The sequence below is a fragment of the Pogona vitticeps genome, chromosome 1 (assembly GCF_051106095.1).
Source record: "Pogona vitticeps strain Pit_001003342236 chromosome 1, PviZW2.1, whole genome shotgun sequence".
NCBI classification, from domain to species: Eukaryota; Metazoa; Chordata; class Lepidosauria; order Squamata; family Agamidae; genus Pogona; species Pogona vitticeps.
Window position 1 is genome coordinate 311,844,901 of NC_135783.1, and position 10,534 is coordinate 311,855,434.

The 10,534-nt window shown below is 42.7% G+C and overlaps 1 non-coding gene across 1 annotated transcript; it reads right to left on the minus strand.

The window, feature by feature from the left end:
• Positions 1 to 3,816: 3,816 nt before the first annotated feature.
• Positions 3,817 to 3,979, minus strand: LOC144586216 (U1 spliceosomal RNA). Its single transcript, XR_013540949.1, has one exon. It is a non-coding gene; the product is annotated as a U1 spliceosomal RNA (small nuclear RNA).
• Between the last annotated feature and the right edge of the window lie 6,555 nt (positions 3,980 to 10,534).

A 10,534-nucleotide genomic window follows, 5' to 3' on the forward strand; every position in this document is an offset into this window, starting at 1 on the left:
TGACATAATATTTTATCATGTCAAAAATCTGCATGTGTGCAAGTGTGTATGTGTGTGTGTTAAAAAGGCTCCTAAATCTCTAATTAACTAGCATGGATGAGAACAGCAATAGAAATATTATTACCTATCTGTGCTAGGGCAGGCAGGCGGGGGTTCCCGTGAAGTCTCTAAAAATAAACACATACTGTCAGTGTGATGAAAGTCATCTACATGTTTGAAGGAGAAATCAGCACTTTAAAATACATATAAAAATAGGATTATCATCGGGAAATGTAGAAGAGTTGACAAGAAATTGGTTTTCCTGGTGTAATTAAGTTGCTTGAAACATGTGATCTAAAGCTAGATTTGTATTAATTTTTTTTTTAAAGGCTGCTAATGTAACTGTATCCTGCATTCCCGGAATCAGAGTGCTCAGCTGAAGCTGCTTCAAAGGAGTAAGTAGTACAATGACTTTTCTTTTAGCTTCCAAGATGGCTGGAAAACACTAAGATATCAGAGGTGGTGGGTGCCATATAATACTTCAAATAGCTCAGTTACTTAATTACCTGCTAAGAGTCACTTAGTTCACAACGGCTTGAGGTGCTATTGAAAGAGTTGGGGATCAGATGACTCACATATGCCCAATCCCTTCATAATATTTGTGTATTAGTCCTTCTCACATGTTCTGATGAATGCACAGAGGAGGGAGAAGGGGACCACATACCTTCTCCTTGATCTCCATCTCCATGTTCTCGAGAATTCTAAGCAATCGTGCAGGGACTCTTAGGGCTCCCAGTTTAAAACCTCAAAAATTTTACCAAAACGTTTTGCCCTCCCCACCCCAGAATAAAGACGCGAGACAAATATCATGTTAAAACATGGGCCACACTTTATTTACCATAATTCAATGTTGCCATCCTTAGGCAAAGGGGAGCCTGCTGTCGTGCAGAAAAAGGTAAATCACAGAGGTCTCAAAGTACCCCTTAATCAACAATTGGGTGAGTCCCTGGCCCCAGGTTCTCACAGTCTTAAAGACAGCAAGAACCCAGCAGACCGCAATTTGACCACCCGTGGACCTTGAGCCAACTTTACTTGTTGGCTGTTAGTCCGCTTGTGGCCCAGAGCGTCTCCCCCCCAAGCACTGTAATTGCATGATCCGCAGTGCTGGGAGGTCCAATGGACTGTCAGCTTACCTGAGTTTGCAACAAGACTCACCATAAAAAACCTGTTTTATCCACACTACCTGCCACCGCATAGGGACTAGCCTAGCTAAGTCCCATGGCTGCCATCAAGCCGATCAAACTCAACAAGCAGGCCCCCCCTTGATGTCTTCTAAGAAGACATCCAAGCCCAAATCGGACAAATGGACTCCATCATTCTAAAAAAACTCTGGCCTAGCCAATCGGATCCTCTGGTGACCAATCACCGATCCAAGGCCACTGCAGACCGGCTCTGCAGACCTCCTGGTTAATACTCCTGCATGCCCTGTTAACAGAGAGGAAAAACCTGGCATCCCTCAACGCCAATCAAGGAATGATCGTGGACCACACATTAGGCAACCATTTCAGGTCGTGTATGACATCCAGGATCAATGCCTTACCAGAATGCTTGGCCAAATCATTGCCGCCAAGGTGTACTACTAACAAATCTGGTGGAGACTGACCAAAAGCCACCACCCTGCATAGCTGGCTCCACAGCATTCCACGCAGCCCTTTCCATGCTACGTGCGCTCTGGATCCAAGGCGCAGTTCATCCCCCATGGGGCTGCAGCAGCATATCGCTCTGCCCAATATACATAGCTGTGGCCCACAATCAAAATGTGCCTCCGCTTCGCTGACTTTTTGAAACCTGTGGTGATATAACAGAAACCAGGCCCCTGCCAAGACATTAGGGAATGATCTGATATATCTATGATAACTGGATGAAGACCACTGGCTCAAATGCTTAATTTCCTCTGAGCTATAACCCAGGGCTGCTGTGGTGGAAGCTGCACCAATTCTGAATGAGTGGGTGCTAAACCTCATTCCTTGAATGCCTACACTATCCAGCGCTACATCCGTCAATTTCCAAGACTAATAATTTGTCAAATGCGAATTATCACTAGGCTTAAAGAAATAGATATGATCCTGTCTTCTCACCTCCAAATATGCCATTGTGGCTTTCACAGGGCAGATGATGTCCAAGCTGCACTGTGCTAGGGTGAGCTGGGCATCCTTAACTAGCTGATCAGCCTTGGATCGCCTGATAAAAATTTGCAACTTCCCATCTTCAACTGTAACATCCTGCCATCGCAGAGCTAGCCTAGACTTGTCGTTCTTACCAGATTCAACTACCTTGCTAATCCTAAGGGCCCCAAAGAACATCAAGAATGATGTCACTTCAAATAGGGCTGTTTTGTACTCATCCCTACACAAGAGTTCCCACTGCCTGCAAACACATTCTAACAACACAGGTGATATGGGGGCTCTGGTATCCTGGACTCTACCCCTCTCTTTGAACCATCCTTCAATCATCTTTTTAATGCGATAATCCACTGAGCAATCCCGATAGCCATTAATCTTAGCATAAAAGGCAAATACTGACAACCTGCCCTGTATCGTTCCAGGTGCTAGTCCCTTTCTATTCAGATGCACGATAAATTGTTGCAAATGTTCAACCAGTGCCGGCAAAGCCGGCTCTAGATTGACCATCTTCCTAAATTCCTGGAACTCTATACTCACAGCCGAGTACCCTTTCCTTGTCCTTGGTGCCAGAGCCAAACCTATTGCTCTTGTTGCATCTTCACACCAATTTGCCAGACCACTGAGGGCAGAACGTCCGGGAACTCCTTGGCACCGGGGTATAGCTCCCTGAACAGCTCGATCTCTTGGTGCAACAATGCATCAGCTAATCTATTTTCTGTACCTGGTACATGTCGGGCCTGCACTAGTATGTTAAACTGCAGAGCCCTTAATGTAAATGCTCTAACCAGTGTCATGACCCATTATGAATGTGACATAAAGTTGTTTATGATACAAACAATCACTTGATTATCACACCAAAATCACATCACAGAGTTTGATCATTCGTCTGCCAATAGCCAAAGCGCACCCACTATTGGGAAGAATTCCAGGAATGTCAAATCCCTGGTAATGTTGTTCTGATGCCACTCATCAGGCCACATGCCAGCCCACCACCTTCCTCTAAAGTAAATTCCAAACCTTAGGGAATCTGCTGTGTCCAAATTGACTTGAAAGTCAGCTTTCAACCCAATCTCACCTCTCCAAAAGGATATCCCATTAAAACTGACTCCACACGCATATGCCGTGTGTGACTCTGGTCCTATGCAATGGGTGCTGCAGGCCTTTCATGGCATTGCACAGTCTGCGCAGGAATGCATGCCTAGGTGCTACCACTCTACAAGCAAAGTTCCGGTGTCCCATAACCTCCTAGAGCTCACATAGAGACACCTTTCGTTTCTGCAATAGTGCAGCTATCCTGATCCTAAGGTCTGTTACCATATTTTTTGCTCCATAAGTTTTTTCCCCTAAAAAAAGTGGGGGGAATTATGTGCGTCTTATGGAGCGAATACTGTAAAAAAAGGTTCAGCCACCACCACCCAAAAGCCTCCCACTGTTGTGCTGGGAGGCCTCTGAACCAGCATCAGAGGCTGCTCACCGTGGCAGCCACATTGGACCTCACCATTCTGCCATCTGCGCTGCTAGCTTTCCAGGATCTGCCTCCTGGAGCCCACCTAGAAAGCCAGCAGGGCCAACAGGCCTATGGCAGAAAATTTAAATGGAACAGGATGGTGAAAACAGCCAAGGACCAAAGGGGAAAGAGTGATTCTAGAAAGACCAGGGGAAACCCCAAAACAGTCCCCCACTACCACAAATTATGCAGTTGATTTTCCCACAGTTCGGGAAATCACAGGGATCAGCACACCCGAAGTGCAATGGATAAGTCTCACCCTGGGAAAACCACTTTCATGATCATGGTATCTCCCCTGCCAGGTAAGTATGAGTTGAAGGGGCTCCTGCACCTCCTGCCCCCTTCTGTACCCTGCCACCCAAGGCATGGTGACCCCCCTCCAGCTGCATCTCCCACTCAGAGCAGGGCTGCACAGCCCCAATCCCACCAGAGGCCTAGAGAGCTCCTCAGTGTTTTGGGGTGCCCTGTGGGACCCCCATCAAGGGTCAGGTGTTCCTCCCACAATCCTCCAGTGCACAGATATTAGCATAACTAATGTGCAGGGAAGGCAGGGAAAGTGGGAAATTCCAACTTTCAGTTAGCGAAGATGCTGCTTGTCTGCTTCCTCGCTCGTCCAAGTGGTTAGAGAGCTGGGAGAGAGACCTGGGACTGCCTGGGACTGCCTGGGACTGTCATTTTAAAATGTAAAATTTAGTTTAAAAGCTGCTTGTTTTGGGTTAAACCGTGCTTGAGTGAAGAGGTGCTCCATTTGAGTTGAAACCTGCTTGTGTAGAAATGTGCACACTTGCTTTAAAAGCTGCTAGTTTTGCTTTAAAAGCTGCCTGGGAAGCCTTTCAGACCAGCGCCGATCAGCTGTTAATTAATTTTCACATTAATTAATTTTCAATGCATTCCTATGAGAAACTTGGATTCGACTTACAGACTTTTTAACTAGTTCTGGGCATCTAATAGAGAATGTATTTCCAAAGGATGTTGCAGCAAGGAAACTATCTGTGCTTTATGCGCCAGAACACAAACTTAGCTGCTGATCACAAATTAACCCTGCATACATAGGAAAGCAAAATTCAGTCTTACTTTAGTTGTTTCCAAGTCCTTATGATTGTGGTATCTCTTTGATGTATCTAAATCAGAACAGGGCCAGGAAGTCTCAGACACAGGGCATAGTTATTTGGTTAGTGTTTTTGGAACAGAGTTCTTGCCCGTAGCACATACTACATTTGCTGATACAGTAGTTTGAAAATTAAGAAAGTCGAAATTATTCATGACTTCTAACTGGATTACAGTACCTGTTTCCTGATTTCAGCTATTATAGTTTGTATTCAGCTTTTTTGGCTTGCCAAGAACATTGCTCCTGGCTTTGTGTTGCCTAACCTGTTGTGCCTTGCATGCTATAAACATTCAATTATGTCAGAAAACTGAGATTTGGTCTTATGCTGAGCATGTGCTACTGCTGGTGAATGGGATCAGGTTAAGCTTTGTGTTGCTGCTCTTTTGCATAACCTAAAGTAAATAAGGAAAACCAGCTGTTAAATAGTTTAATTCCACTATTTATCCTCCACACAACTAAAAGGGACCTCTCAATGCAGTGCCAAATCAGACAAACCATTTCTAACTTAATATAGGCTTGAGCTATAGCTGGGCAGAGTTGCACAACAATCTCATCTGTCATTGAGACATTTCTACAAGCATGGGGAGGAGGTGGATGAAAGGAAATGTAAAATATAGGTAGTGTGGTATAGGTCTTATCACTGGCTGATGGTCAATATGTACTTGACTTAAATTTATGGTGCACAAATTTATGGTACATAAACTAGAGTAGACAAACCTTTAAGTCTCTCCATTGGTTAATGACAGTGGTAATGGTTCTTAATGCCACTGTTGACTGCTGCTCACTTTACATGGTTCAAATGTTATTCTGTTATAGTTTATTAAATATTTTATTAAACTATTTGGTTCAGAATATTTTTTCCTGTTTTCCTCCTCTAAAAATTAGGTGCTTCTTAAGGTCAGGTGTGTCTTTTGGAGCAATAAAATACGGTAATTTGTTTTCGGGTAGCCATGATGTCTGCTGCACCATGTCCAGCTCTATACCCAGGAAAGTGAAGGATGTGGCTGGTCCCTCCGTTTTTTCTTCTGCCAGTGGTAGTCCCAACTCCTCTGCCATCAATTGGAAACTATTTAGGATGAATCTACACCTTCCTGCATTCCTTTCCCCACAGAAAAGGCAATCATCTAAACAATGAGCTGTAGATTTATAGCCCACCCTACTCCTGAGCTTCCATTTGATAAAAGAGCTGAACTGTTCAAATGCAGCGCATGACACCGAGCAGCCCATAGGTATTCGCAAAACCAGTAAGGTACTGGCCTCAGTACCAAACAACCCTCCGGGGACTAGAACACAATCCCAGTGATTGAGAAAAAGACCGGGGTGTGTGAAGAATTCAAATTAAACATAGGAGCCCAGCAAAGCTGCTCGTGCCTAGCAGCTGCTCCCGAAGGCCCAAGCCGCGCCTCCACAATAAAGTCATCCAAACCCGAGGCCAGTCCTAGGACCCCCTACAGATCAGACAGCCTCTGCCTCACTGTAATCTATTTTATTTCTCTTCTTCATCATCATCATCACACTCTCGCCTGCTCGCACCTGATGACACCCCCCTTTCTTGTCTTCCCGGTTACAACCCAAATTAAACAAAAGTTAATTTAAACAAACTTAATTAAATAAAACAACAGATAAAGTAAGAGTAAGGAACCCTGAGAGGGAGCCGATGCAGCCCTCCCTTCCTCCTGGATACTGATTGCCAAGTGCCTCATGACGCAGTCGAATTTGCCACCGCACAGCAGAGATCTCTCCTTCGCCATCGCCAGAAAAGAGGACAGATAGAGGGGGGATTGCCCCTTAAATAACCTGTCATGCCCCCCTCTTGCCCAACTGCTCTCGTGAGACCTTATGGTCTCACGTTATCCGTGGGGTGGAGGCAAAAGAGAGCCGTGCTGCCGAAGCCTGGGCTCATCAGCAGCTCCAGCATATGTCAGGTGAGTCTGGGAAGACTACTTCAAGGATTTGGAAACCACTAAGGAGTCTTCTCCCTCCCAAAGCAAGGGAGAGAAGTGTTGCCCTCAATCTAATTGCTTCCAAATCATGCCACATGATTTGAGGAAGTCTGATTGTGGGAGTGAGGAAGGATGAAAGGTGTCACCTATTGCAAGATATAAGAATACTATTGCTGCAAAGTCCTTAGTCAATATTTTGTTGAGCTTCTGCTGAGTGAAAAGGCCTACTAGTATAATAATATGGGAAGTCACCACTTATACTAGGATTACAATGGCACAATTTATTTTACTGGCAGAACTTTCACTTCTGTTAAGAAGAAGCTGTTGAAATACAGTGGTGCCTCGCACAGCGAGGTTAATCCGTTCCGGATTAACCCTCGCTGTGTGAAAACATCGCTGAGCGGGGCAGAAAAGCCCATTGGAACTCATTAAACAGTGTTTAATGCGTTCCAAAAGGCTCCTTTACTCACCGTTCAGCGATGTTCCTCTATGGCCGGCAGCCATTTTCGCGCCCTCCCCTCGCTTAACGAGGGCACCAAAATGCTGCGTGCAGCCATTTTGCAGCTTCCGGTGGCCATTTTGAAGCTGCGGAACAGCTGATCGGCGGGTCGCAAATCGAAGGTCGGTAAGCGAACCGCTTATCGACCGTCGCTCTGCGATTTTCGCCCATTGGGGCCGTCGCTCTGCGATCACATTAGCGATCGAAAAAACGTCCCCGTAGAGCGAATTCATCGCTCTACGGGGCACTCGTTGTGCGAGGCACCACTGTATATAGTGGCACATAGGAGTGTATTCATGGGTACTCCCACAACACACACATATGTACTGTATGTATTCTACACATTGTGAGCCCATCTCCTAACTAGTTATAGAATGCACACCATACCAACAATCCTTCAAACAAATGTCAAAGAATTCTGAGATTAGGTTTTCCTTCAATACCTCAGTCTTCATGTGGAGATGTAGGCAGTACACATGAAAATTTTTTGTTAACAATTATTATCCTAATTTTACCCATGTTTCCTTAAGCCTGATCTTGTAAGGTTTAAAAATCAATAAAAACTCTTTTGCTTATTTAGAAGAAAATCAGCACCATGATTGATGCCGAGACTGGTAGATTCCTACAGCATGTCAACAAGCTGAGGGAAGCCTATCAAAAAACATGGATCCTCGTCCAGAGGTTTCTCTTGTGTTTCTGGGCTTTTCACAGATTAGATGCTGGACAGGGGCAATTCTGCAACTGTACAAGAACGCATTCAGATTTGTGGGTGTTATTGTTCAATTTGTTTTCAGGCCCAGTATCAATACTGCTGTTGGAGCACATTTCTGTCATCCTAATGGTTTTGTTTTTAATAAACTGTTCCTGTCATTCTACAATTGGTCTCAGTAAGCGAATTCTTCCATGTTTAAGCCTTGTAATCAAAGAATGAATAGATTGGAGAGAACAATTTTAAAAACCGAAAAAAAATAGTTGCATCCAATATTGAAACTGGAAATAGAATAAACAATGAGTTATGAAATTTCCGTCTCCCACCCCAAATAAAGAACATTCTTTATTCAGAAAGAACACTGGTTGTTTCATTCTGAAGTTTCTACAGTTGCCCAACTCTACTTTGTGATTGCTGAAGTAACCTTTCTTTCCAGAGCTGACTTTGCCAATTTTTATGCCTGTAGCAAACCTTATTTGCAGAATCATATTTCCCCTGTTGTGAGTGGGTGCCAAACTCATTTGAGTCAACCAATGTGTTAGACATTTTAGCAAACCATGCTATTGGTGAGGGTCACTAATTTAAATTCTGCACTGTCAATGCATACATTCCATGAGGAGGGCTCAGTGTGGAGTAGGGAGGAAGGAAGTGATCAAGTGAGCAAGCAAGCAAGCTGGAAGGAGCTTTGCCTACAATCTGAAGGTTCACTTTATTTTCCACATTTTAATTTTTTTCCTGTTCTTCACCCCTGATCTAGAAATATACAAGAACCAATAAATAGTTTCAAAAATCTGAAAACTAATTCATTCAAACCACCTCCAAATCAGCTCGAGATATGATTTGTATGACAAATATTTGGATATAAGTTGGAATGGACAATATTCACACACCCTTAGCAGCAGCCTAGGCAGCCTGATGTGTTTGGAAGAAATAGAAATATTATGTTGAAAGCAATATAAAATACCCCAGCTTATACAGCTCAAGTTTAGGTTTTGGATCAACTCACTTCTTCTATGTCTTTAATGAATCATTGTGAATTGGGTTGTTGTTGGTTTTTTTACAAACACCCATGCTCTTTCATATAATTTAATGATTATGGTTTTAATCTGTATTCTAGATTTTCCTTCCTTTATGTCATGTTTAACGTGAATGTCATTTATTGGAAAACACTGAATCAGCATAATGCTAACCTTTGCATTGAGAAGGGTTTTTTTTAAATGTAAAATAATGTAATGAATTGTAAGACCATTACTTTTTTTTTCCATGTGAGGGGCAAGATTGGGTTGAGGGAGCTTTTGAGAACTTTTCTGACGGGTTTTTTTGTCCAAACACTAAGCCACTCCCTTACTTTAAAATCTTTTTAAAATAAAGAAAAAAGCAACTAAAAAAAGCCCAGAAGGAAACACAACACACAACAAAACTAGTTCTGAGACACCTGTAAAGTGAACCATAATGAATTACTTTTCTACAACAAAGCAAACAAATTACTTTTCAAAGTAATTGTAGCATCTAGTTAACCTTTTGAGGGCTATAATTCAACTGAAAGGAACGACAAGCCTTTGCCTCCCAAAGATATCTCATGTATACACTTACAACAAAGCAATTTCCCTTTGCTAGGTACAGATTTTCAGCAACAGAGTTCCCTTGACTTAATATAGTTAAACACCACTTGCAAATGACACTTCATCTTGCATTGTTCTATTATATATCCTGGTGGCTGTTCTGTTCTTGTAGCCACTAGCTGCGTAGGTGTACTCTCTTGTACTCCCTCCTCCCGCTGTGTGGATATTCTGTCTAACCTTCTAGCTTCACAGTCATTTTGAAAATGCTGTTTGAATTTTTATGAGCTGGGTTTTCTTACCAGTAAATTAAAGTTACAGAGATTTGTGCTGCCCAATATAATTTCATTTTAACTTGATTCATTTTTAAGTGCCCTGTGCATTCCTTTCTATTATTCTCTTAATATCAAGTACAAAAATTATGTTGGAAGTAATTAGTACTCCTTGGCAGATGAGCATGTGACTGAATCACAGAGAACACATGATTTTTTTGGTATTTTTACAAGGCAAAAGCATGAAAGGAGTCAGAAATAGATTTCATTAAAATTGAAAACCATTTGTATTTTTATTTTATTTTTTTCTTGCTTGTTGGTTGGTTGGCTTGGACTGTTCCTTCAATGTTCTTAAACTCTGAAAGAGCTAACATGGTTTAACCAGTCCCACAATGAATTCTTTTGAAGTTCAGTTTTGTAATGCAAAAAATTGCCAACTGAGGAAAGTTTTTTTGAGAAAGCATACTTTCCATTCTTTTACATACCTTTGTCCCTGTTTGTAGTTATTGACACAAATCCAATCATTTGTCCCAGCCGGAACAGACCCATGAAATCTGTGGAACTATGAAAATGGTGACTCACCAAGTTCCCATTAATTCAATGGATCTACTCCATTTGAGAGTAATAATTGGGTTTAGGCCACTGTTTTTCAAATTCCTTCTGCTTTGGCACCATATTTTTAAACCTGAAACTACTACACAGCAGGAGTCCAGCAAATCAGAGGTCAGCTCCACATCATGATTTCACATAGTCATATGTTTCATTGCCATAATGT